Source organism: Manacus vitellinus, unplaced genomic scaffold (assembly GCF_001715985.3).
Source record: "Manacus vitellinus isolate BGI_N305 unplaced genomic scaffold, ASM171598v3 scaffold_101_pilon, whole genome shotgun sequence".
In the NCBI taxonomy this organism is placed as follows: domain Eukaryota; kingdom Metazoa; phylum Chordata; class Aves; order Passeriformes; family Pipridae; genus Manacus; species Manacus vitellinus.
Window position 1 is genome coordinate 725,419 of NW_021938802.1, and position 24,479 is coordinate 749,897.

A 24,479-nucleotide genomic window follows, 5' to 3' on the forward strand; every position below is an offset into this window, starting at 1 on the left:
AGAGGATCATCAGAGACGTCTCCACAGCCCCAGCGCCACAGGCTCTTCCCTAGCCCCGGGACCACCCTCCCTCCCCGGGCTGAGGGAAGTATCCCCAACCCTTCTTCGTGCAGTGAACCACGGTCTGGCACTCATACGTGGTACCCCTTGGTGTGTACGGTGAGCCTCCCTGTAGCCCATGACCTCACATTGCGAAGGCACCCACAGACAAAGGGCACATCTGGGAAGCAGGAGCTGATAGGAGAGGATGGGGACATCACTGAGCCAGAGACTGGTTTCTCCCACACAGTGATGGGATGGGAGAGGGACTACCCCAGGGGGCTGAGGATGTTATCCATGAATATGAGACAAGCTGTAAGGAGACACCTGTCCACCTGTCCTTGCTTCTGCTCTCACTCCTCTGTTGCCCATGAAGCTACTGTCCCAGCCCAGTGGCTCTGCTCTCCCTGGAGCTGGTAGAGAAAATAGGACTACTTGGGCTCTAGTGGTATTTGTATTACTTCATGAACACCTAGCAAATATAAAATAAATGGTAGCACTATTAAACTTTTATGCAGAAGGCAAAACTCTTTACCCCTCCCTGAAGAAACATTTGCAACTTTTTCTTTTTGCCAACATTTTAACTTTAGCTGGCCTGGTTGGAAAGCGAAAAACAGCTGTTGCAGCAACATTTGAATAGGTTTTGTGGGGTATACTTGGGCAATTTCTCACAACTGGAAAAGAAAAATCTTCATCTCTGAACATGCTTTCTCTGAAAGAGTATTCCTGAGGTCTCATTGATAACAATGTTTGCAAATGCTAACATAACTAATTTCTATATCAGTGTTTTTCCATATTTTTTTTTTTCCGCTACCACTGTTGGATTTTTTTTAATGTTTGGGCAAATCACAAGTTCTAAACAAATTATGACAACTATGAAGTAAAGGGACGGTGACTCTTTAGTTAAGCCTGCCAAAACTAAGAAACCCCTTGTGTCTTCATATCTTTTTCTCTTTTACATTTTTTACCTTCAGTCTTGTTCATTGCTTTGATCAAATGACAAGTCATGTTCATTTAATGGCAATTCCCTTTCATTTCAGAAACAGTGAGGAAACAATTTCTGGTCTTACTGGAGGACCTGGAAGTTCTAGATTTTCTAGGTAATTTTTATCACAAATTCTTTTATCTACATAATCATTTGGAATCCATCAGAGAAATTTCATTCTTACAAAAGACAGCACAGCAGAGTGGAACAATAAACTTAAATGCTGCCACTCTAAAAAAGGTTTTAAAATATTAGTCTAATTGCTTTCAAAAGTGTAAATTAAGCCCTAATAGTCAGAGCAATAGAGATCAATATTCCCAGTGGAATTACAACAGGAATTACACTGCCTGTTGGTCTGAACTACTAATGAACTCTTCTGCAGGTTTCCTCAGGGTTGCACTGCTCAGTGTGGAACACTTGCAGTGAAATGGCGATGACTACTGAATGTGTGCTGAGTGCAGTATACACCAAGTACTCTACACATCTATATGCAGTCAGAGACCAGTGAATCTTGCCAGAATGTACAGTGTTAGAAGGAATGCTAAAAGCACATTCCTAACTCAGAAGAACATGCATGAAAAAGTGTGAATTCAGAAGAACCCGAGGAGTTAATGAAAATGAAGATGGAGGAGTCTGGTTTTTAAGACTGCACATAGCAGGGAAGAAGATGAATAACTAGAGCTGATAAACCTTTAAGGTTAATGCAGTTTGTTTTTACTTTGTTTGAGGCTAGAACTGAGATATAGGAACTTAAGCTAAAAAAGCATGCTGTTACATGGCACATCTAAGACACACTGGTGGAGGCTGTTCCTCAACAGCCAGGTTCTCACCACACCGAGTGATGTCTCTGACTTTACACCTGGAGGCAGTGCTGAATGGCTTCCCTGCGGGCAGGACCCACCCCTGGAGCCTGCCAGGTGGTGTTGGAGGCCATGGGAAGGGGCTCCACAATAGTACCTTGGCCAATCTCATCCTGGTGCAGTCTATCTGCCGGGATTGCTCCCTCTTCTGCTCCAACCACTCCTCCCTCAGCTTTTCTTGTGTGTGGAATTCTGCCCACTCAGCCTCCAGCTTCCCTTGCTCCTCTGAGCGCTTCTACAACATCGTCTCCTGCTCTTCCAGCAAAATGTTCTGGAGAGCATGGCAAGAGAGGCAGAGAGAAAGCCCTAAGTCCCATGTGCCAGGGGATTTTTCTGTGTGCTATAAGGGTTGCAATTCCCCATGTGAGCAGGTGTGGAATGAAGAAAACAGAGGTCACACGAAGGAGGCTGCAGCACCCAGCACCCAGCTCTTTCTGTCATCACACGCTGCAGTGCAGTGCTGCACAGACTGACAGCACATGTGGAAAGTACCTGGCCATGTGCACCTGCCCTTACCCTCACTCACTCCAGCTCTTCTCACTCCATGGAGAACTGCTGCTTCATGAATTGTTGCTGCTTCTCCAGTGAGTGCAGAGAAACAGAATTCACAGAAAAACTGCACATACTTGTGCTCACCACTTCTGCATATCCACAGGACTCTGTTTCTTCAAGGGCAGATGTTGGGTGGCCAAGGCAAGCAAGGCTTTGCCAGCCTCAACTGGACTAAGTTCCAATGAACTCATTAGCAGAGGTGAGGGTCTACACTGTGACTGTGCTTGTCTATTATTCCAGAGGTGGAACCTATACGTCCCACTGGAACGAATGTCACTTTAATGAAACGTACTTTTGAGTTGCTCGTCCTGCTCCTGGGACATGAGATGCTTCTGTGCCACTAGGGCTTTGTCCTGGTTTTATGACAGGAGCTAAGCTGCTGGCTGCTTCTTCTCATGCCACAGCCTAGGCCCCTTCTGCCACATCTGTTGACACTAGTTCTCCCTTCTCATTTATGGGGTAGGTATGCTCTCCTTGGCCTTTCTTTTCTGACCTATGCCCTAATAGAATCTCTTATTGTTTTTCACATCCCTGGCCAAGTCCTGTTACATCTGTGACTTAAAATTTTAAAAAATATATTTACAGGAAGGACTCTTATCAGAACTCTTCACAGTTTCAAAATCTTTAAAGAGATTAGGTGTAATTCAAGGAAGAAGATTCAGTTGCAGCTCAAATCCCTTTCAATACAGATGCAGTACTGCCTGTTAGTTACTCTCTTCTACAGTTTACTCAACTGTGCCTTGCCTGCATCAGGTAATTGAAGGTTAACAGCACAGATTATTTAACCAAGTGTCCTGCACCACATGTCTTTCAAAGATATAAGAAAGGCTATTTGATGTTGTAGCAATGACATTTGATTAGACTTTCCCACTTCAAAGTTTTGACAGCACTCAAATAGGAAGCAATAACATTATGTTCTCTGTTTCTTTAAATTCTGTTGAACAACAGTTGAGATTTTGCAGATTTATACCAAACAATGAATACAATAAGTCCACTTTGTTAAATGCCAGGTAAAATTGAGGCTTGGTGAATAATACCTTCTTATTGTTCATAATTGCTACCATTAGAGATGGCATCTGCTTTTTTTTGTTTGTTTTGTTTTTTGACCCCCTCATGGGTCAGTATGCTTAATCACAAGTCAATCTGAATACAGAAACACTACAGACCTCCAGGAATTGAAGTCTGGTCTTTGTGTGTTTCTTCCAACTCAGGATAGTCTATGATTCTATGATTTCTTAGTTAATAAGCCTTACTGGCAGTGGTGGAGGCCAAACACAAATATCTACTTCCAGGTTCAGAAGGGGGTTAAATTTTCTTTCACAGTTCAGCATTTACTATCAAAATTTTTCTTGTGTTTTAACTTCACTGCTCACTATTTTTTATTACTAGTGCCCAGGTAAAGCAAGATGATAATTTAATAGTATTACATGGCTTCTAGACTCAGTGTAGTAATTTAACATCACTTCTTGTCATGAGAATTCGCCGCACTTATGTGCAAGAGTCTCTGGTCTTCACTGACTAGTTGATATGCACTAAAGAATCATCTGCATGACAATGAACTATTATACAAGGACATCCTAGTATCACTGGCAACAACGCAGGGAAGACAGTGTTTAGCTAGTATATTTGTATTTCAGGGATACCTAGAGTCAGTATATGTGTTGTAATGACAATAAACACTCTAATTCTGCTGCTAACTCTCAAGCATGTTAAGTGACATTTATTAGCGTGTAACATTTTTAAATTGGCACACTTATTTATACCAGTTTTATGTTAAGTTTTGGAAGACTGTGAAAATTCTTGAATAGTAGTAGAAAGTTAATGCTATGTCAATATCTAGAAAGGGTAAATTAAACTGGGTAATAGATATGGTTAATTATAGGCCTGTCAGCCTGCTATCGATCCTGAAGAAAATAATGGAGCAGCCACTACAGGGTTTGATTAAAAAAGAATTAAGAGGAGTTAATATAATTAATGTCATTAATTGACATTATGCACTTATGAAAACTAAGTCTAATCACTCCAACTTAGTATCCCCTTTGAATATAACTGTAAATTTGTGGGATGCACTTGATCTCTGACTTTGAATCTTTCCATTCTGATGCAGTGAGTGGAACAATACAAAATCGCCTTGGTGTATATTATATGGAATAAAGTCTGGTTAGCCATGTATCTTGAAGGACTTGGTAGAATTTGCTTCTTGGTCCATCACTAATAAAAAAGCATTAATAAATTTTTTACTGGCAAATATTGTACATAGTAAATACTGGTTCATTAAATCATAAATAATGATGATTGCTCGCATAAAGTCACTCGTAAACTGACTTACAATATAATAGGTGTAAAGAGAATTATTCAAGCAGAAAAATGTAGGATATTCTGGCAGTCTGAAGAATTATAGATGGTTTAGATTAGAAGGGACCTTAAAACTCATCTAACATGGGCAGAGACACCTTTCACTAGAACAGATGCCTCAAAACCCCATCCAACCTGGACTTGAATAGTTTCAAGGATGGGGCATCTGCAGCTTCTCTGGGCAACTTATTACAGTGTCTCATCACACTCACAGTAATTAATTTCTTCCAAATATCTAGGCCCCATCAAGTACTGGGAGACTGCTTATAAGCTCTCCCTAGAGCCTTCTCTTTTCCAAGCTGAACAACTCCAACTCTCTTAGCCTTTCCTCATCGAAGAGGTGCTCCATCCCTTGGACAGTGTTTGTGATCTGCTAGACCCACTCAAGCCAGTCAAAATCCTTCTTGTGCTGAGGACACCAGAGCTCAATGCAGTACCCCAAGTAGGGTCTCATGAGGGCAAAATAGAGGGGCAGAATCACCTTCCTCAACTTGCTGGCCACGCTGCTTTTGATGAAGCCCAGGATGTGTTTGTTATGCATGGCTGCAAGCACACATTTCTTGCTCATGTCCAGCCTTTCAAAAACCAACTCTCCCAAGTCTTTCTCCTCTTACAGTGCTACTGTCGTAATTCTGACCAAAAAAACCCCCAAAACCATAGTTATTAAAGTAAAATACATAGTAAATATGTTTATCGCTCACTTTGACTGTGAGTGAAAAAATGAATGAACACATAAATAAAACTTTTTCAATGGAGAAATATTCTAATTGGAGTAGAATTTTTATTACCCCTGACTCATACATATATCTAAGCCTGACAAGGATATGACTGGAATACTGAGTCCAGTTATGGTGTCTGTACTTCATCCCACCCCCCCCGAAATAATATTAAAAATCTCAAGTTCAAAGAAAAGTTGAAGGTGTTATTCAAGAGTGCAAATTATCACATTCTGGTAGTCTTCCCAAATTGCTTGTTTGTAGTATCCCTTTCACATTTTTATAAGTAATTGTCAGTATGGACTTCCATGTAGATTTGCACATTTCCTCTGTGTTTCTTTCCTAACCCTAGTTCCTACCCTCTAACTTGTGACCAGCAACATCTCCTTTTCCGCTTTTGTCATGCACATAACAGATTTGAAAGGAACACCCTCTGTTTAGCTAATCAAGGAAGAGGCTAATAGTGACACAATCACAGGCTATAGGTGCCTACTGAGATATTAAATAAATATTAATATCTGTATTAAATATAAATTAAGTGTTAAATATGATTCCAGATTAGTTTGTTGGAGTACTGTACTTCATTGCCTTATTTGGTATTTCCTAAGTGGAAAATTCTCTAGATAGCTGGCTTTGTTTGGTTTATGTATCAAATTGGTTTTACTGTTTTAGTCATTAATTTCAAGATGAAAATAAGTGTTTAATTATGGAACATGTGATTCTCATGAACATAGAAAATTATTATTTATCTCTCTTTATCCTAAAGTTACACAAATAACTGTAGTGCAATTTTTCTGTTTATCAAACATGTAATTAAATCTTTACAGACTATTCATGCACATATCTATAATATATTCATAACAAAATCAAAACAAAACTACAGTTAATGAACGTTCACACCATAATCATTCTATTTGCCTTATTTAATATACACTTAAAATTAATGAATTTGTAATTGGTTATTCTTCAAACAGATTAACTTCTGCCTCTATACTCCTTCTACTATGCAACCTTCAGAATGAAGCTTCACAGTTGTGCTGAAAAATCTGGCAGTTTAGTGTCATTTACTTTCACAGAGGTAAAAAAGACCATATTAACCCTCCCTGTATCTGGCTACCACTTATGCTATATTTGCCATTAGTTTATGTTGTTCTTGTAAAAGTAACACTTTTCAGACTGATTTGGAGATTCTGAAGGGGATAACAGCTCTGAGCTCATTCTGCCTCACAGAGAAGCCAGATATGGATGCAACATGCACACTAAGTTTGTCAAGTGTACTTTCAAAAATTACTTTTTTTATTGGGAATCCTATTTATGTGTCTCTATACTGACACTACAGACTTCAGCCCAGTACTGAGCCATATTCTCAGACAACATAAAAGATAACGTGCTTTTGCTGAAGTTGTAATGATGCTAGTAAGTATGCTGACCTGGTGAATCTATATGTAAATATGCAATTATCTGTTTCTTTCCTCAAACATGATAAGCTCAGCACAGGATTTTCTTGCTTAGCAAAGGAAAACTGAAGTGTCAAATCACCTGCATCGTGCTGTCTGCTCATGTGTAGATTCATAAGAATCTACACATGCACATTAATGTGCAGCTGTAGCATTCTGAATATATTGTTATAGATATACATGTATAGATATACATGTATAAATATACATGCAATTATTTTTATAATTCCTGGCAAATCAACCTTTCCTTGTGTTAAAGGGAATTGCAATTTAGTTAAAATATAGTATTAAGGTACTTTTGTATATTAACAAGATATAGGAGAGAATTCCAATAAAATCTTAACAGTTCTGTTTCCAAGAAACTCTAGAATACATTATAAAATTACTGTAATAAAACATAAGAAAGAGAATACAGCTTTATCCATAAGTTACATTTCAGATACATTTATTATACAGTCATCTAAGGCAGGGGTAGATGTGTTTTGAAGTGATCAATGAGAACTCTTAATGTCTTATATATTCTGATCTGTAATTATGAGCAATTGCACTTACTTCTGGTACTGTTCAAGACAAGCTTTGTAAGGTTTGCCAGGCTTTATTTCTCTTTCTTAGACAAATAATCTTAGGAGCCAAAATAAATGTAATACTAAGTTTCAGAGCAATGGCAAGCTGATCGAAAGCCATGACCACATCACAATAGCATACTTTCATTTTTTTTTTCTTTCCTCCCTGATGTTTTTATACTGGATTATAAAACCAAACCCAAGATGGACTTTATTGATTTACATTCTCATATCTGCTAAAATAACTGAAGAATTGCATAGTTTGCCTATCAGCACAACAGTCAACACGTCATTTTAAAAAAGAGCAGTAAATCCTTCAGTAGTAGTTGGATTCAAGTCATACCCACCCCACAGCAGAATACAGCAGAAATATCAGTCTGAGAGTAGTGTTGAATATTTTGTTGCTTTGCCTCCAAAAGGAAAAAAAAATTAGAAAACTTCTATTCTATCTTGTCATTCTCTAAAAGTTTGTAGTTTATGCAATAAGGCCTGCTACAGTTGTGAAAGCTAAACACAACTGTTCCTCCTGATATAATTTTAATTTTCTTCAAGTGGCTGATAGCATAGTTCCCGACTGCCAGCATTTACTCCCTCACCTATCATTCAGGCCATGCTACTGCTCTTCTTTAATCCCTTTCCCCTCAGATGCAACGAATCCCAAGGTGCACCTGTCTGATCTGACAGGGATCAGTGTAATCACTTTAAGGTGCTTCCAGTCACTGATTCCATATTGACATGACCAAGGGTTGTGCTACACAGGTATTTCACCTCTTGAAAAAGACCTAATCCTTAAGAATTACTACCATTTCCTCTTCTATATTACATTTAAGTCAGAGCACCTGAGAAATTATTGAGGTGAGATTAACTATGGCCAGCAACCATAGCATAAGAAATGCTTAGCACGGCAAAGAACTTTGCCTTATTCATTAACATCAGTGCTTCTACCCAGCAAGAGGCTTTTCAACAGAAAGCATAAAGATTCATTTGTTTGTTTGCACAGCATTAGTTTCAAAATATACATCTGTAGCATGTAGTTAACACACTAGGTAAACTGTATACATACATTATAATGCATTAGGTTTTGTAATGTTGTTACTTATTTTTACCCTCCATCCTCGTGTAATTAATAAAAAGCCTACAGCCAACAAAAATAAAACAGTATGTAGCTATGACATTTCCAGCATAATCTGTACAAATTTTTTCATTACCTAGTACAATGGTAGTAAATACGACTGATAGAATCCAAACTGTCAACCTTTCAAAGGAACCATCTGGTTTTCAACATCCCCCTTTAAGCTTTTTTTAAGGTAGTCTTGTTGTGATCTCCCCAATTAAATAGACAAGTGTAGTTCCAATACATAAGATAAAATACTGATGTTATCCAGACCTTTCCCTGTAAAAATGTATTAGTTTTTCAAAGACAAGGGTATCAAAATGCCCAAATCCATTTTAAACAGGCCTTTCCATGCAAAAAGTCTACAAATGGCTCTTGGACACTTTCACTGTGTTACAGCTAAGCAAAGCACTGTCATAGTGAGGAAAACTAAGACCAAGCTACTCTTCCTTGTAACAGTTTGTCTAGTGGAGATCTCTGAAGTGATCTGGGAATCTCAATCATGGGCTAGTGAAAATTAATTTCAAGCAGAAAAAATTAAATTAATGGCTGGAGAATCCTCAGGTTGTATAAACTCCAGATCTTCACTGACTTTTGATCCTGCACATTCAAAGATGTCTCTTTGTTCACACTGTTCAATTCTAATTAAATTGAAAAACTGACATTTTCAGAAGTAAATAAATATGCTTAATAAGTCCTGATTATGATTGCAGGTATAGCAGTAGCAGAACCCAAATTCTTACCAGTATGCTAAACTATTTTTGAAGGAAGAGGGGTGTTTTTGATTTTAGCAATTACCAACTTTTTATGGGTCTTTGTTCTTTATCCATTCTTCTTTCTGGCTCCTTTCAGAGTATGACTTTGTTATCACACATATCACAATATAAATACCTTTGTAGATGTTATCTGATTACAATTTTAAACACTGATATGACCTTTGTTCCACATCTGTGGAGAATGAATTCTGCTGTGTATATATGCAGCTTGTTTCACTTCTCTTGCTGGTTTCTCATGGAAATTTTCCTAATTTTCCTTCTCATATTCTTACGCATAAATGCCTCAGAAACAGCAATCGTCCTACTGAGCAATGAGGACATTCTGGAGTGCACCTGTCTCATTTCTACATTCCTTTGGCTTCATCTTTGATGCTGAACTCACCTCCTGTTTATACAGCTCTTATAACTTCAGTTCCTTCTTTAACTACAGTGGTATCTTCACATAACTGTCCTTCTAAAACACTTTACAATGAAATCCACATCTTCTAATGTTCTATTGTTACTTTATTGTCTTTGCAATATTCAGTCATGTTCAGGAGGTCAAGCCTCAGCATATATAACAGATGAAGGCCTTATGACATCCAATCTCAAGTAAATCTGCCAAATCTAAAGTTTTCCCCCTAAGTATCCACACACCATAGTCCTTATTTCCCTTTCTGATTCGTTTATACTCATCATTATCCTCTGGTTCCTACAGTGTCCATTCCTTTAAATAAATAAAAAAATAAACAAATTGATTACTGATATTAGGCCTTTAGTCCAACTGCTGTTGCCCTTTGAAACAGTCATTTTATCAGAGATGTTTCAGCGTAAAATGCCATAAGTCATCAGATATATAATGCTTTTATGTCTGTTACCAATTTAGTAAGCTTTACAGTTGAAAAGTTATGGAAAGAGTTTATCCAATCAGAAGCTCTTAGAAATATGCACACATTCTTTTATTTAAAGTCTGAGGTAATTTTATGTCAGTCAGTGAAATAGTGAATAGCTGTTCACCTCCGCTCAATCTGTTAGCCAGAACATGATAGGCAAATAGAAGGAGGATAATTAAACAGAAACATCAAAGGCACTCCAGGGTACAGAGGGAGTGGTACAAAGTTAAAAAAAATTAACAGCGTAATAGCTCATATGACAACGTAGCTTTGTGTGGCCTTTACATAGACACTACTATTGTGTTGCAGAAAAACTACTAAAAAATTGAATTAAAGATTTTCAGATACAAAAAGGTAGAGGAAACTTGGAGGATAAAAGGCATGAGACAAGAGAGGATGTGGCTGGAACATGTGGTATGTGATGTATGGGATCAAGGAAGGGACAGGGAGAGAGAGATTATTCAAACAAAGCCTGACTCCTGACAATGAGCAGAACAAATACACGTGACAGGGAAGGGCAGAAGAGAGAGATCAAGATTAAGAAGAATCAGATAGCTGCAGATTCAACAAAAGAAGTGTAGTGTGCATGACCAGGAAAGGTTGTAACAAATAATAGAAAGCATGGATCCAAATAAATGGATTTGTTCATGCTCATTCCAATCTTCCAGTTCAGACTTGAATAAGGAGTTGAGGGACTGATTTATTCTGTTTTTCTAAATTGCAACCTTCTCTTTTATCTAGTAGAGGTAATAGATATCTGTTGAATACCTATAAAGGTGAAAATGTGTTTGACTTTTCAGTTCTGTTCTATATAATCAAAACATTTCCCTAAGTATTTACAAATTTTGTCATTCCCAAGGCACATTTCTTTCATTGCTTCATTTTACTGTGTTCACTTTCAGCCTTTATTTCCATTTAACACTTTATGAGAAATAAGTTACTGCTTCAGAAAACAAATCCTACCTGAGATATAGTAATATAACTTTCATATTTTTTTCAGAACATTTTTAAATAGTGTTTTGAAATTGACTATTTTTAATAGTTAAAAATGAGGATAGAATAATGTCAGTAGGAATTCTGAACTCATTTACTTATCTTACATTTATAAGATATGTATTTTAGCTTAGCTGTTAACTGAAGAAATATAGTAATTCTAAATTACCAAAGATATTTTTCAGTAGCACATGTTTCAGCTCAGGCATATGCTCAGCCTAGTTAAATTTGTCCTCAGTAAAACTCTCTCAGCAAGCAAAAAACCCTGAAAAGAGCTCAAGATAACCACAGAAAATGAGGACTGTCTTTACTCATACAACACTTCCTTACGCAAATAAAATAAGACACAAATTTACCATTACAGAATAGACATGCTTTTGTCTATAGTTGTCTTGGTTTGTCTCAAGGGTTCTAGTGAGTTGTAATGAGTAATTTCACACACAGAACATACTTAATTGGTACTGCAGCTTTTTTTGCTATGTTCTATGTTTATAAAAATTTGTACAAAGACCTGTACTTTGGAAGACAATGAGAAACCTGAAAACAATTCTTTTTAGAGAAAGAGCATATTTTAAAACTTGTGTAGCATGCCATATCTCAGTTTCATAGTCAACTGCAAAACGGTACAGCAAATCAAATGACTCTAGCATCTATTGTCTTGATTTTCTAAACATCAGTTGGACCCAAAACCAGCCCAAACTCCAAACGCTACTAGCCATAAAATCAGAGCATACCACAGAACACTTCCTTTTTCAACACACAAAAAAAATATACATCTTTCAAAGACAGAAGGCTGTCTTTGGATTAAATCTTGAGTAATAAATTGTACTTGAGCACAGAAAACCTAGAAGAAATTCAGATTTCAAGTAGTGACCTATTGACCTCTTGCTGCTTCCTAGGTACAAGACGTTCAAGGGAAGACTACTGGGCATTAAATGGTAAGTTACATAAAAGTGAAACACAAGTCCAGTTGTATCTCTATATGCCTCTCTTTTGCATGAAAACAGAATCATAGCCCTATACATTCAGATAAAACCCTCTCTACACCTCTATAAAGAAAATTCTTTTTCACATTGGTGTAATGTAGAAGAAATTATTTTCATGAAAATAGAATTCTCATTAGAATAAAATTAGCATGAGTAAGTAGCAAACAGGACATATAACTGAAAACTACAAGAAGTCTTTAAGACTGAGAAATAATTTGTCCTAATTAACAAACTCACTTACTCAACTCTCTTAGGCATATATGGAAAAAAACCCCACATGTATTTTCATCTCGGAAGTGCACATCTACATAATCTATTAAATGACTTTCTGTTTCCAGATTTTCCTATAAAGCATTTTATCCCTGTCCAAATTTGTAGTGTCATTAAAATCTCAATTTTGGAAATTAAAAATTTGCAAAAATAGCCATATGACTGGATGCCTGAGCTGTGAATGGACAACAATTGTCAACACAAAATGTACGAGAGCCCAGATGTTCATTTAGTAAAAGCTAGGGATGTAACAGAAATTTTTAATTTCTGAATTGAACTGGAAGGGGTTGTCTTCAGATAGAAGAAACTGTGTGCTCCCCTTAAATCCTAGTCAAATTCCACAAAGAATGCATTTATTGTTACTTTCACACTAATGTACTAAAAGCAGAACTTGGCAAACTGTTACCACATCATTAAAAATAGCATAAATTCTCATGGTTTGTCCTTTAAGGAATTTAGGAATAACATTAATTTCATTGAAAAAGTACCTATGTCAAATACTAAACTAATCTACCGAAGCTCTTCTTTGAATGTGCATTCACAGTACACACATATTTATAGATGAAGAGGTAGTAAACTAAACAGAGTTCTCAGCAGCAATGGCTGTGGATAATAAAAACAAATATGAATTCTCTGTTACGTAATAAGGAAAGTGGTTTGCATGGTGAACATTTCAGGAAGCACCTGAAATCCACCACCTTTTTCTCCTAGGTTCATTTTGAAAGTAGTGCAATTTCTTGTTGAACTACAAACAAAAATGAGTTTCTTTATCTTCAATTTTATTTTCTTTTTACCAATATCTATTTCTTGAGCTCTTTCAGTCCTCTGGGTAATAGGTTTTATCAGCATTTTGAATGAATAGTGAACTAGAATAATACACCTCATTGGCATGAAATCATTTTTATTTTATATGGAGTGAGCATGATTCCTATTCATTTCTGAATGTTAAAATACCCAGCATAATAGAGTAGCAATCTTCAGATGCATGCAGTATTCTTGCAAGGTAATTCATATGCCCTAGAGACATTTGATTCTGTAAATCAACATTTCCTTTATCTCAAACATTCAGACTGAACCAATTTTGGATCCTGTTTTCAGTTTATTTTGCTGTATTGCTAGTTCTTCTTTGGCATGACTGTTACATTAACACAAGCAGGAATCTTGCACTGCACAAGTAACTTCTTGTACACAAGAATTGATTACTGCAATTATTATATACACAGTGTCACAAAAGAGGTATTTTGTCTTCAGGTTTGGAAAGAAAAGTCCATAAGAAATAAATCTGACATTTTTAAATGCATTGTCACTTAGATGACATCTAAGAGGAATTTATAGTAGAATGTGTAATGGACTTGCAGAAGTCTCATTTTGGTACATTAAATACTCTAATCCTACCCTCAGTTTTAATTCTCTTGTAATATATAAGTTTCTGCATTTATGTCTATTGTTGAAAGGTAGGAAAATATTGTCTGTGTTGACAGTTCTACAAAGATTTGTGACCATTGAAAATATTTTAACTTGTGTTATGAAAGCTATAAAAAGACTCATAGGAAAGCAATATTGTAAATACATCATGAAATGGACATATTATTTATAAAACATAATTCACATTATAAAAGAATTAAAAAGAAGAAACAACACTGTGAAACTATTAGAATGAGTAGTATAGCTTGAAATCTAAAGCTATTGCTAATGAGACATGTAAATAAAATTTGACCAAAGGAATTCTGGGGTGCTAGAGGACCTTTAGAAACTGAAAGATTTGTTATTTCCTACTAAATACACCTTAAAATGACATCTACAGTTTTCTTCAACTGTATTTCACAGACTCATAGAGTCAGCCAGGTTGGAAAGGACCTCTGAGATCATCAAGTCCAACCCTTGATCCAACACCACCATGGTTATTAGACCATGGCACTAAATGCCACATCCAGTCTCATCTTAAAAACCTCCAGGGATGGAGAATCCACCACTTCCCTGGGCAGCCTGTTCCAATGCTTGATTACTTCTCTGTAAGGAATTTCTTCCTAATATCTAACCTAAACCTCCTCTGGTAGAGCTTAAGACCATACCCTCTTGTCTTGCCTGGAAGAAGAGACCAACCCCCACCTGGCTACAACCTCCTTTCAGGGAGTTGTAGAGAGTGATGAGGTCTCCCCTGAGCCTCCTCTTTTCCAGGCTGAACAACCCCAGCTCCCTCAGCCTCTCCTCACAGGACTTGTGCTCAAGTACCTTCATCAGGGACTTGAGCCTTGTTGCTCTTCTCTGGACCTGCTCCAGCACCTCAATATCCTTCCTGAACTGAGGGGACCAGAGCTGGACACAGCACTCCAGGTGTGGCCTCACCAGCACTGAGTACAGGGGAAGAATCACTTCCCTGATCCCGTTGGCCACACTGTTCCTGATCCAGGCCAGGATGCCCTTGGCCTTCTTGGCCACCTGGGCACACTGCTGGCTCATGTTCAGCTTCCTGTCAATCCAAACTCCCAGATCCCTTTCTGCCTGGCTGCTCTCCAGCCTCTCTGTGCCCAACCTGTAGCACTGCATGGGGTTGTTGTGGCCAAAGTGCAGGCCCCGGTACTTGGCCTTGTTGAGCCTCATCCTGTTGGAATCAGCCCAACTCTCCAACCTATCCAGGTCCCTCTGCAGAGCCCTCCTGCCTTCCAGCTGATCAACAATCCCCCCCAACTTGGTGTCATCTTCAAATTTGCTGATGGTGGACTTCATCTAAATCATCCATAAAGATATTAAGCAGAACTGGGCCCAACACTGATCCCTGGGGGACACCACTAGTGACCGGCCACCAACTGGATGCAGCACCGTTCACCACCACTCTCTGGGCCTGGCCATCCAGTTAGTTCCTAACCCAGCAGAAGCATTTTGTGTAAAAGCACATATGGTGAACATATAGGAGGGTAATGTTGCTGTGGTCTTATGTTTCAGCATGATTTGAGAGAGATTAACAATTGAAATAGTAGAAAATGAGGTTATTATTGGTCACATAATTAAGAATGAAAGCAAGACTTTGAGACAGAAAAACTGTAATCAGCAGAGACATTGGATCTATATGCTTTCAACACTGCCACCTTCAAAAATGTTATAAGGCATGGTAAATACTGCTTTTCAAAATAATAGATTAAAAATTTTGTTGAATGAGACACTGGATCTGCTAGTTGTAGACTGCAGCAAAACACTACTTCTTAGACATTTCTGGAATACTTATGTCTGTGCACAAAATCACTGAGATATAGAGAACTATATATTTTTATGCTGTGATATGCTGCTGAGGAACATGAAATCTTGACTAGAGTTGAAAGCAATCAGATTAGTCACCATCCTTCTAATGGTTATCTTTATTCTTATTCCTATGAATTTGACAATAATATCAAGAGATTGAAAGGAAAACCTTTGAAAACAATTTTAAACTTTATTTCACAGCAAATTTCTCATTCCACTGTTTCAAGCTAGTTCCCAAGATGTCCCTTTGAGAAAATCTTTACACAACTCCTTTGCAACACCAGAGCTCTGCCACATGTCTCATTAACCAGTGAGGGAAGAAGGACTAAAATACTTTTTTATATAGTTTTGTGGTTTTGTTTCTAATGTTCTCCCCATTGTATAGAGAATAATATTCCTTCCTGTTCATTACAAGTAAATCCCAAAATACCAAGGTTTTGTTTCTGGAACTAGGTTCTGGGATTTTGTGGGGTTCTTTTTGGGGATGTTGGGTGTTTGGTAGGGGTTTTTTGGTTTGGTTTGGTTTGGTTTGGTTTTTCCATATGTTTTGTTCTTCTGTACTTGGGAAGTACTTAGCTTATTCTACTACCACATGGCAAAAGCCACTTGTTGATATATCTACTAAGTACAGTTGTATGCTGAGATGTTATCTTCTCTTTAAAACACTGCCTACTTAGTTACTGCTACAAATTACGTTTTTTATTCACTTTGGACCATTTTAAATGGTGCTCTCTTATGACTTTAAACTTGTTTAAAATCTGATATGCTCAAACCACTGCTTTTGGCTTTTGATCACTTTTTAAGCCCCTGCTGTAAACAGAATATTTTTTAATCAACTTCTGTAGATGTACAGTTTGCATGCATATCTATTTTATGGACCTGGATAGATAGCTTTTGCTACTCACCTCATTAAAAGATGTAAAGTTTCAAATCTCTATCTTTACAGAGACATACGCTAAAAATACTAATTAAAAAAAAGTGATAAGGAACTGTGTCTCAGATTTTCAGCAAAATATCCAACAGTGCTTTCTATCTTACTCAATTTCATTGTTAAGTTTAGTAGTGGAGACTATTTGTATAATTAGAACAAAAAAGGGTTTCACAAATGAAGTAAATGTTATTTACTATAACGTAAAATATATTGCACTGAAATAAATGATACCTTGTTAGGAAAAAAAAAGGTAAATAGACTGATGAAAGACCTTCACTTTGAATTTTGACCACTGTTCACTTTAAGGGCTTTAAAAACCTGTAAACAAAACAGTTCACATTCGGTAAAAAAATTTAACTGTTAATTACTTCTCTTAATACTAATTTAACTCAAAATTATAGTTTTATTCTAGTTAAATTATTATGCATGCATGCATGCATATATGTTTATTTATATGTCAAAATTTTTTGACCCTACATGTGGAAGGGCTTTAGAAAGCTGCTAAGTTCCCTGTGAAGGAAAGGGAAATAATTTCATTAATTTGAATCAAATCCTTACATTCTCAAAACTCTTTTTTACACATGTAAAATAAATTGCCCAGCAGCTATTTTGCTTAACCACAGGCAACCTGTGCTGAGAATCCAGCTTATTTAGTTTACAAATTCAAGAAATTTGCTTTCTGGGAATGTGAAGCACAGCACAAGTGGATGGAGGAAAGTTGCTGTCTCCTGTGTAAGTTTGGTCACAGACATTGCCTCTTGAGATAAGACTGGAGAAGGTACAAGCCACAGTCTTCCAGGTCTTGGAGGGAGACAGGAGTTAAAAGTGGGGGAACTGACCAATACCTGTTTCAACAGCCCTATCTGTATTTTATGAATCTGTACTGTACAGAAGAATTAAGATGTTATTGCAGGGTAGTCAAATGAAGTAGATATCTACAAACTGCACATTAAACCTCTCACAGATGCTGAACTTTTTCTGGCTATAGATCTGTGGGCCAAGGAACAGCAGGAAGTTAAAGAATCTAAATCACTCCTAAAACATACAAGGTTTTACTGTATTCCTCATCTAATTTTTCAGATCTTCAGTATTCTGTAGTATTGAAATAACATTATGTATTATGAGGAAGAAAGTGGTGCACTTACCTTCAAAATCATTGATGTACCACATTCTGCCCTAATAAGGTGTGAATAGCACGTAAACTAGTATAAAAAATATTTTTACTTGAAAAACTTGATTTTAAGAGTTTTGACAATATTCTGTGGGGAACGTGTTTTAGGGATGTTGGATGATGCATCCTGGGAGAGGTAGTCCCCAAAATATACTCTAATACACGTGGGCAGTGGCAAGTCCCATGGTGGTTGGCTAAGCGAATCTAAAAGTGCATCTAAAAGGTGATGTTCACTTCCAAAAAAGGTATTTGGTTGCTGGAACCCCAACCAACCAGGTCATGTGGTTTATTTATTATATTAATAAAGCCACAATATTCTTTTATTGGAAAGTTGAATCTTTTTGTGTGTTGACTTCATCATCCATATTCCAACTGAGTTTTATAAATACACACATAACTTATTCCGTTCATGCAACCCGTTGTAATGCATCACTTTGATAATGAAAATATTTAATTTCTGAAATTGGTTTCATCATTCTTTTCCAAAATGTTAAATAATTAGGTTTTTTTGTTTCTTGGAAATGCACAATGTAATTCCTCTGTTTTCTAGAATCTGGACTCTCCTTCTGATCATTTAGTAACTAATTTTCAGACTATAAATTATATAAAATTTACAATTATATTTCAGATTCCATAAGCTACTTAGAACTGAATCCCGATAGTCTCAACAATTATTAATTTTTTCTCAACTATGTAAATAATGCATTTTAAAAACTAGAAGACCTACAAATTGAACATAATTCCACTTTTCAACACAATTAAAGGCATATTTGTCTTTTGTAACTTTTACTTCTGAGGAACAAAATATGCTTGGGAGGTTCTAAAGATATGACTCGTATCATATTGGAAGAACTTTCTCAAAATCCGAACAGATAATCTTGGCTATCTCCATAAACAGACAACATGCAATCTTTCCAGTTATTACAAATACATTATTCCGCTGTCTCGCTGTTGCTTACTTAGATATTATCCTTCCTTCTGGAAAACTACTATGTAGCTTTAGAAAACAAATCACAAAGCTTCTCATCTACATCTGTAGTGGTTTCACTCTAGGCCTTCCTGGAGACCAACTTGTAACCAGGAAGGAACTAGAAAAGTGATCATGGAAGTATTCCATGCTATTCCTTTACGTAACTTGAGGTATAAATAAAGCCAGCGGGAGGCATCTCGCTCTCTTCCTTTCCGGCGAGGTTCGAGAACGGCGGGTCCCTGTTTTGGTCTGGTTTATCTGGAGCCGAGGCCTACAGTGACTACCGTTATCTGCCACGCGTGAGGGGAGAGCCTTGGGCCGTGTCTAGCCATCCTGCCTGTTCGAAGGGAAGTGGTGAGATTTTTGCTAGTTTGCCTTCAGTCGGCTGGTTGGCTCGTTCGGTCCTTGCCCCTTTTTGTCCTTCTCCCTTCCCCTTCCCCCCCCACTCCTCCTGGTGTGTGGTATTCTCCTTTTGTGTATCTGTCTCATATGTTATATATATATATATATATATATTTGCTATAGCTTTGGCTGCTTGGTTTTTCTTTTCCCTCTCTGGGAGGCGGGTCCTTGTTGTCGAGTTTCGGGGACTTGGCGGGAAGCCAGCTCGAAACTTGCACAACATCTCAGTCTTCTCTAAATACTGTACTTTCCCTTAAAAATTTTACCTATTTTCTCATGAGAAGGAAAAAGAACCCCAGAATATGTTTTTTCTAACTCCACTCACTAGAAGCAGACTCATTGAGATACCAAAAAAAAAAGTGTCCTGCTGACTATTATTTCCCTTCCAAGTAACTGAAATGACATAATACTATTGTACTTTCAGTTTCTAGCCATGGCATCAGAGATCCTAGGGACAGATTTTCACTCAGGTGACATTATTTAGAGTAATACCTCAATGGTTCCTTTCCATGTGCTGCTCCCTTTGTGTTTCATTTGGTATGGGGAAATAAATTATGGGCAAAGAGCCTTCCCTTATAGTAACTCAAGCACTGTTGTCTGCCATTTGCACAGTTTTCTGCTGCCAGATTTGTTGTTCTTCACTGATCTTAATGACTGGGGAAAGAGAAAAATAACTAATTCCTTCGGTGCCTAACTACTTTCCAAAATCTTTTCCGTTGTCATTATCTGTCATTACTAAAGGTCACAGGAGTAATGCCAATTAGCTTTATCAAGAAGTGGCAGTAATGCACAATTGCAGGGACTAAATACACATGTATCTATAGAGTCATCACCAAGGGGAGAGATGGAGAAGATATGGAGGGAGAGCAGAAATTTGTTGAAACTTCAGGTGGATGGCAGAAAAATACAAGCTGATGTCAGGAATGCATCTTTCCTGTTCTGTAAGCTGATGTGTACAAAACACACATCATAATTCTGCAAACATTTTTACTAGCCCATGTGGGAGATGCTGCCTTCAGTTCTGCATGGAAAGAGAATGAGCATTCTCAGCAGAGGAAATGTGACTTGTTAGATGGCACTGTTAACACAGAGTAAAACCCCTCTGAAGTGTTCTGTACATGTGTGGAGCCTGGGTCAAAAAAAAAAGAAAAAAAAGGAAAAAAAAGAAAAAGATTGTCCATTATCTGTTTAGAATGGATGAGATAATGTTTGCTCTGGGATATTTTTTTTAATATATATTTTTCTTGCTGTTATCCACTAAATTTTAAGCTGTTCTAATTAGCTGGAAGCTAAAACATCACTGTTAAGTATCAGTGTAATAAAGTATCACTGGCTAACCATTAAAATGGTTACCTCAATGGACATTTGTGTTATTGAGAAGAAGCTGGGTGAGATGTGAAAGGGCATAAGCATACATGTATTCCATTTATTTCAGCCAGAAATAAGAAATCACGTCCAATTACATTCACTTTATTGAGGTTGTAGCGTTGGTTTTCAACTGCATGTTAAGTGAAGCAAAGAAGAGATTTGTGTCCTGAACTCACTCAAGTTTACTTCATTTTGAAGTTTGTATGCTTTTTGTTTGCTAGTTTGATTGCATTCTGAATAAATGTTCCAGCTTTCAGTGTAACTACTGCTGTTCTTTTACTGCAATCAGTTCAGTGGCTCTCTAGAACAGTTTCTGAGACACTTTTTATTCTGAAATACTATGCAAATAGTATGCTACCTTCTGAGATGTATTTCCTTCTAAAAAGAAGGCTAAACTTAAAGGATTTGTAAAATGTGAGAGAAACATTTCAGGTTTGGCTATACCAATATCAAATTTATAATGAATTATAAATAGTATTTGAACTTGATAATACATGGCACTTCTCTGAATCTTAAGCTACTAGAATCAGAAGGAATTTGGGAACTCCCCATTTCCCCAGTGAAGTGAAGTGATAACCTGGAGGTATTCTAAAACGCTGCTCTCCAGACTCTACTGTCAATTAATTTCATTTCACTTCTTTTTCTTTTTTTTTCTATTTGTACTAGAGATAGTAAGAAATAATTTCAGTCTTTCACACTTCATACATAGTGATTGCTTGGTGATTCCTTAGATTCGTTCATTAAATCTTCAGATTTTTTCTTTCTGTGTCTACCTGGGTAAAATAAATAATAGACAAAACTACTCAACCAGAAACTCTTATTTTTAATTTTGTCTTCTTGGCTATGTTCTTCACTGTAGGCCAGAAACTCTTATGTTGATTACAAATTGTTACATATACACTCATAGACTGGCAAAATAAAAATTAAAAAAGGTAAAAAAACAATAAAACAAAGAACGAAACAAAACAAGCAAAAAGAAACAGCTAATTCTTTTGGGTCTTTGTATAATGTTAATTGCCTTAAATTAGGTGCAAGATCTCTCCTAAGTATCAGATGTACCAAGGGCTGTCTATGTACCATTGCCATATTCACTGAGCATTTTCTTTAAACACACTGGCTAGTTTTGCAGCAGGATTTCCTTGGGATAGTTGTTGAACTTTCTAGACTTTCCACTTAGGGTGTTATTCAATGTAGTCACACAAATAAATAGCTTTGGGGCTCAACGTTGAGGCCGGGGTTCCTCTGAGAATGCTCCCACCTGGGCAGCTTCTGCAATAATCAGTCAATGCTTTGCAGTGAAGGTTGCTGTGAGGTCAGGCAATCCTCATCTCAACTTTGTTGTCTTCAGAAAGCCCATTGTCTCCCAGCTTAGAGAATTGGCAAATACACCAGGTGTGCCCCTATATGCATCTGCATCAGAAATATAAACATAGGACAAATTTGAATTTCTTACTTTCTCTTCCTTGTATCTTATTTGCAAATTGCATTCAATAACCTTTAGCCCAGAAAGTGATTGGTTTTATGTATACCTAAGATGCTTTGTGTTTTGGGTGGGTTTTTTTTGTTATTTTGTTTTGCTCTGTTTTGTTTTGGTTTTTTTTCATCTATGTGCTGATGCCTACAGGACCACATATATGAAGATATGAATCCACTCCAAGGGATGCTTTAGTAAAGAACCTAGGTGGTAAAGAACCCCAGAGATGGGTCACATCCTGGACAGGATCCTTTGGTGGTGCAGAGCACCTACATATGTACGAGGTCTTCCTCCAGAGAAAAATTTACCTGTTTTCAAAGGAGGGTGGGTAGACAGACACTGTCATTCTGAGAGCTAATGACTAATTTAAAAGAAATATGACCACTCAGGTTGATCCAAAAAGGTATCTAATCTTGTTTTATCTGGGATATTGGGGAGCAGGAGTTTTCCTGACCATGTGTGATAATTGAGATCCGTGATCCCTGACCCAGAAGGCAGCATACTGGGCAGGAGGCTAGGATCCTATGGAGAGGGGAGAACGCCATATGCTTAGAACCCCCACAACTGGTCATATATTGAAAAGTGTGCATAAGGTGGCATGTTTCCAGTGAATGCATACAGAGTTATGGGAAACTCAAAATAACTCTCCTAAGGAAATTGAAGCCGATTATCTTCAGTTTCTGTTTTTAATCTGGAGTTTACTCGATGCATTGAAAATCCACACCAAACAATTACAAAAGCAAATATGGTCTGGTCCCAGATCCTGCAACCAGAATGCATGTGAATTGATTTGCCTGGAAGTAGCGCAGGACATAACAACCTCTGGACAGCAACTGGGAACTCCCAATACCACCAAACAACTACAAAACTATGGACTGATGTTAGGAGGGTAAGAGCGATACCAAGACCCACAACCCACAGTGTTGTTTCACACTAATTCACCCCAAGGAATTTATTAAGGAGAACCTGTTACCCCACCTCAGAGGCAGGTCGCAACACAGCTAGTCCTCAAAACAGGTCCTCATTGTCTGGATAAGAAATGAAAAAAAAAAGTTGGTTTGCACCATTCTGTATATCCTTCCTATGTAATACTTATCCCCTTTCATTTAATCCACAGGAACAATCATCTGACTTAGGAAGGTGTGAAGGATAACCAACTCCCAACACTTCAGTGAGCAATCTGAAGTACACATCTATTGTACTTTAGACTTGGCCCTGTTCCATTGTTGCCAAAGCAGATTTTAATGTTGCAACAAATGGTGGAGGATTGGAGTGGTCCAAAATCCCAAAAATTAAATTCTGAATAATGACCAAATTTGTGAAGTCTGGTACCTGTTTGTAATTAGAAAAGAGCAGATTTTCATGAATAAATGAATTCTTAGGTAGAGTTCTTCAATTTCTGGATACAAGCAAGATATACTTGGGCTGATTTTGAACTCCTTTGGGAAAGGTTTCAAAAAAATAGCTCATTGTGCAAGCATGTTAGTTTGCTTGGCCAGGAAATAAGCTGGCTATGTAATGAAACTAAATAAAGACATTAAGAACATTTTCATCAGATAAATTAGTGGGTGAATTTGTAATAATCTTTGTCAAGACTACTTGCCTAATTAAATATGTTATTATAGTTAAAAAAAAGGTCTTATGTCCATACTACCTTTCATCTGAAAGAAATATTCAGCTCTGAGATATACAGGTTCCTTATCAATGTTTTTATGTTTTGGTGTTTTGGTGTTTTTTTCACTCACCTCTTGACTGAAGTACCCAGGACCTCAGAATTCTAAAAATGTCTTGTCTGTGATTTCAGAGAATAGGGATGGACCACCAGTCTGCCAAAACTATGTCTTTAGCTTTGCAGATTAATTTATTAAGGACAGTGTTAACTGAAGGGAAGAACATTTCTCCTTTCTTGAACAGTGACTGTAGTATGTCAGTAGGAATAAGGCTTTCTTCTTTCCACGCTGCCAGCTGCAACATGAAGGAAATACACTTGGATAATATCTCTTCTCCCCTAATGTCCCTCCTTCTGGCAGAATTAAAGCATCAAGTAAAAGTAAGATCAATCACATATTATTAGCAAAATTCTATTCAATATTGGTGGTAAAAGATGCAAAATGGTGCTCGTCAAGCCTGTGAAAAAGGGACTATTTAGGAAAATATTCTTTAAGTTTACACAGTGAAAAATTATTCCTTCAAATTTGGGCAGATTCCTAGTCAATCCTGACATACTACCTTCATATTAGAATCTCAAATGCCTTTGAAAAATAGTCATATTATTACAATGAATCTTATATCCTGAAAGTCATATTTGTAAAACAATATATGAAGATTTAATGTAAAAGCAACATGACAACAAATGTCCCTAAATGCAAGCTGCTTAAAGATGATTGA

The 24,479-nt window shown here is 37.2% G+C and overlaps 1 long non-coding RNA gene across 3 annotated transcripts; it reads left to right on the forward strand.

Annotated features, from left to right (window-relative positions):
* The first annotated feature begins 16 nt into the window (after positions 1 to 16).
* On the forward strand, positions 17 to 23,414 carry LOC108643477. 3 transcript variants are annotated; one of them, XR_001922934.2, is made up of 6 exons: positions 17 to 150; positions 1,080 to 1,139; positions 6,482 to 6,585; positions 12,182 to 12,220; positions 22,242 to 22,301; positions 23,209 to 23,414. It is a non-coding gene; the product is annotated as an uncharacterized LOC108643477 (long non-coding RNA). The 3 variants fall into 3 exon arrangements; XR_003916192.1 differs by lacking the exon at positions 6,482 to 6,585 and having other exon boundaries at positions 115 to 150; XR_003916193.1 differs by lacking the exons at positions 6,482 to 6,585; positions 22,242 to 22,301; positions 23,209 to 23,414 and adding an exon at positions 19,674 to 19,720 and having other exon boundaries at positions 115 to 150.
* The last annotated feature ends 1,065 nt before the right edge of the window (positions 23,415 to 24,479 follow it).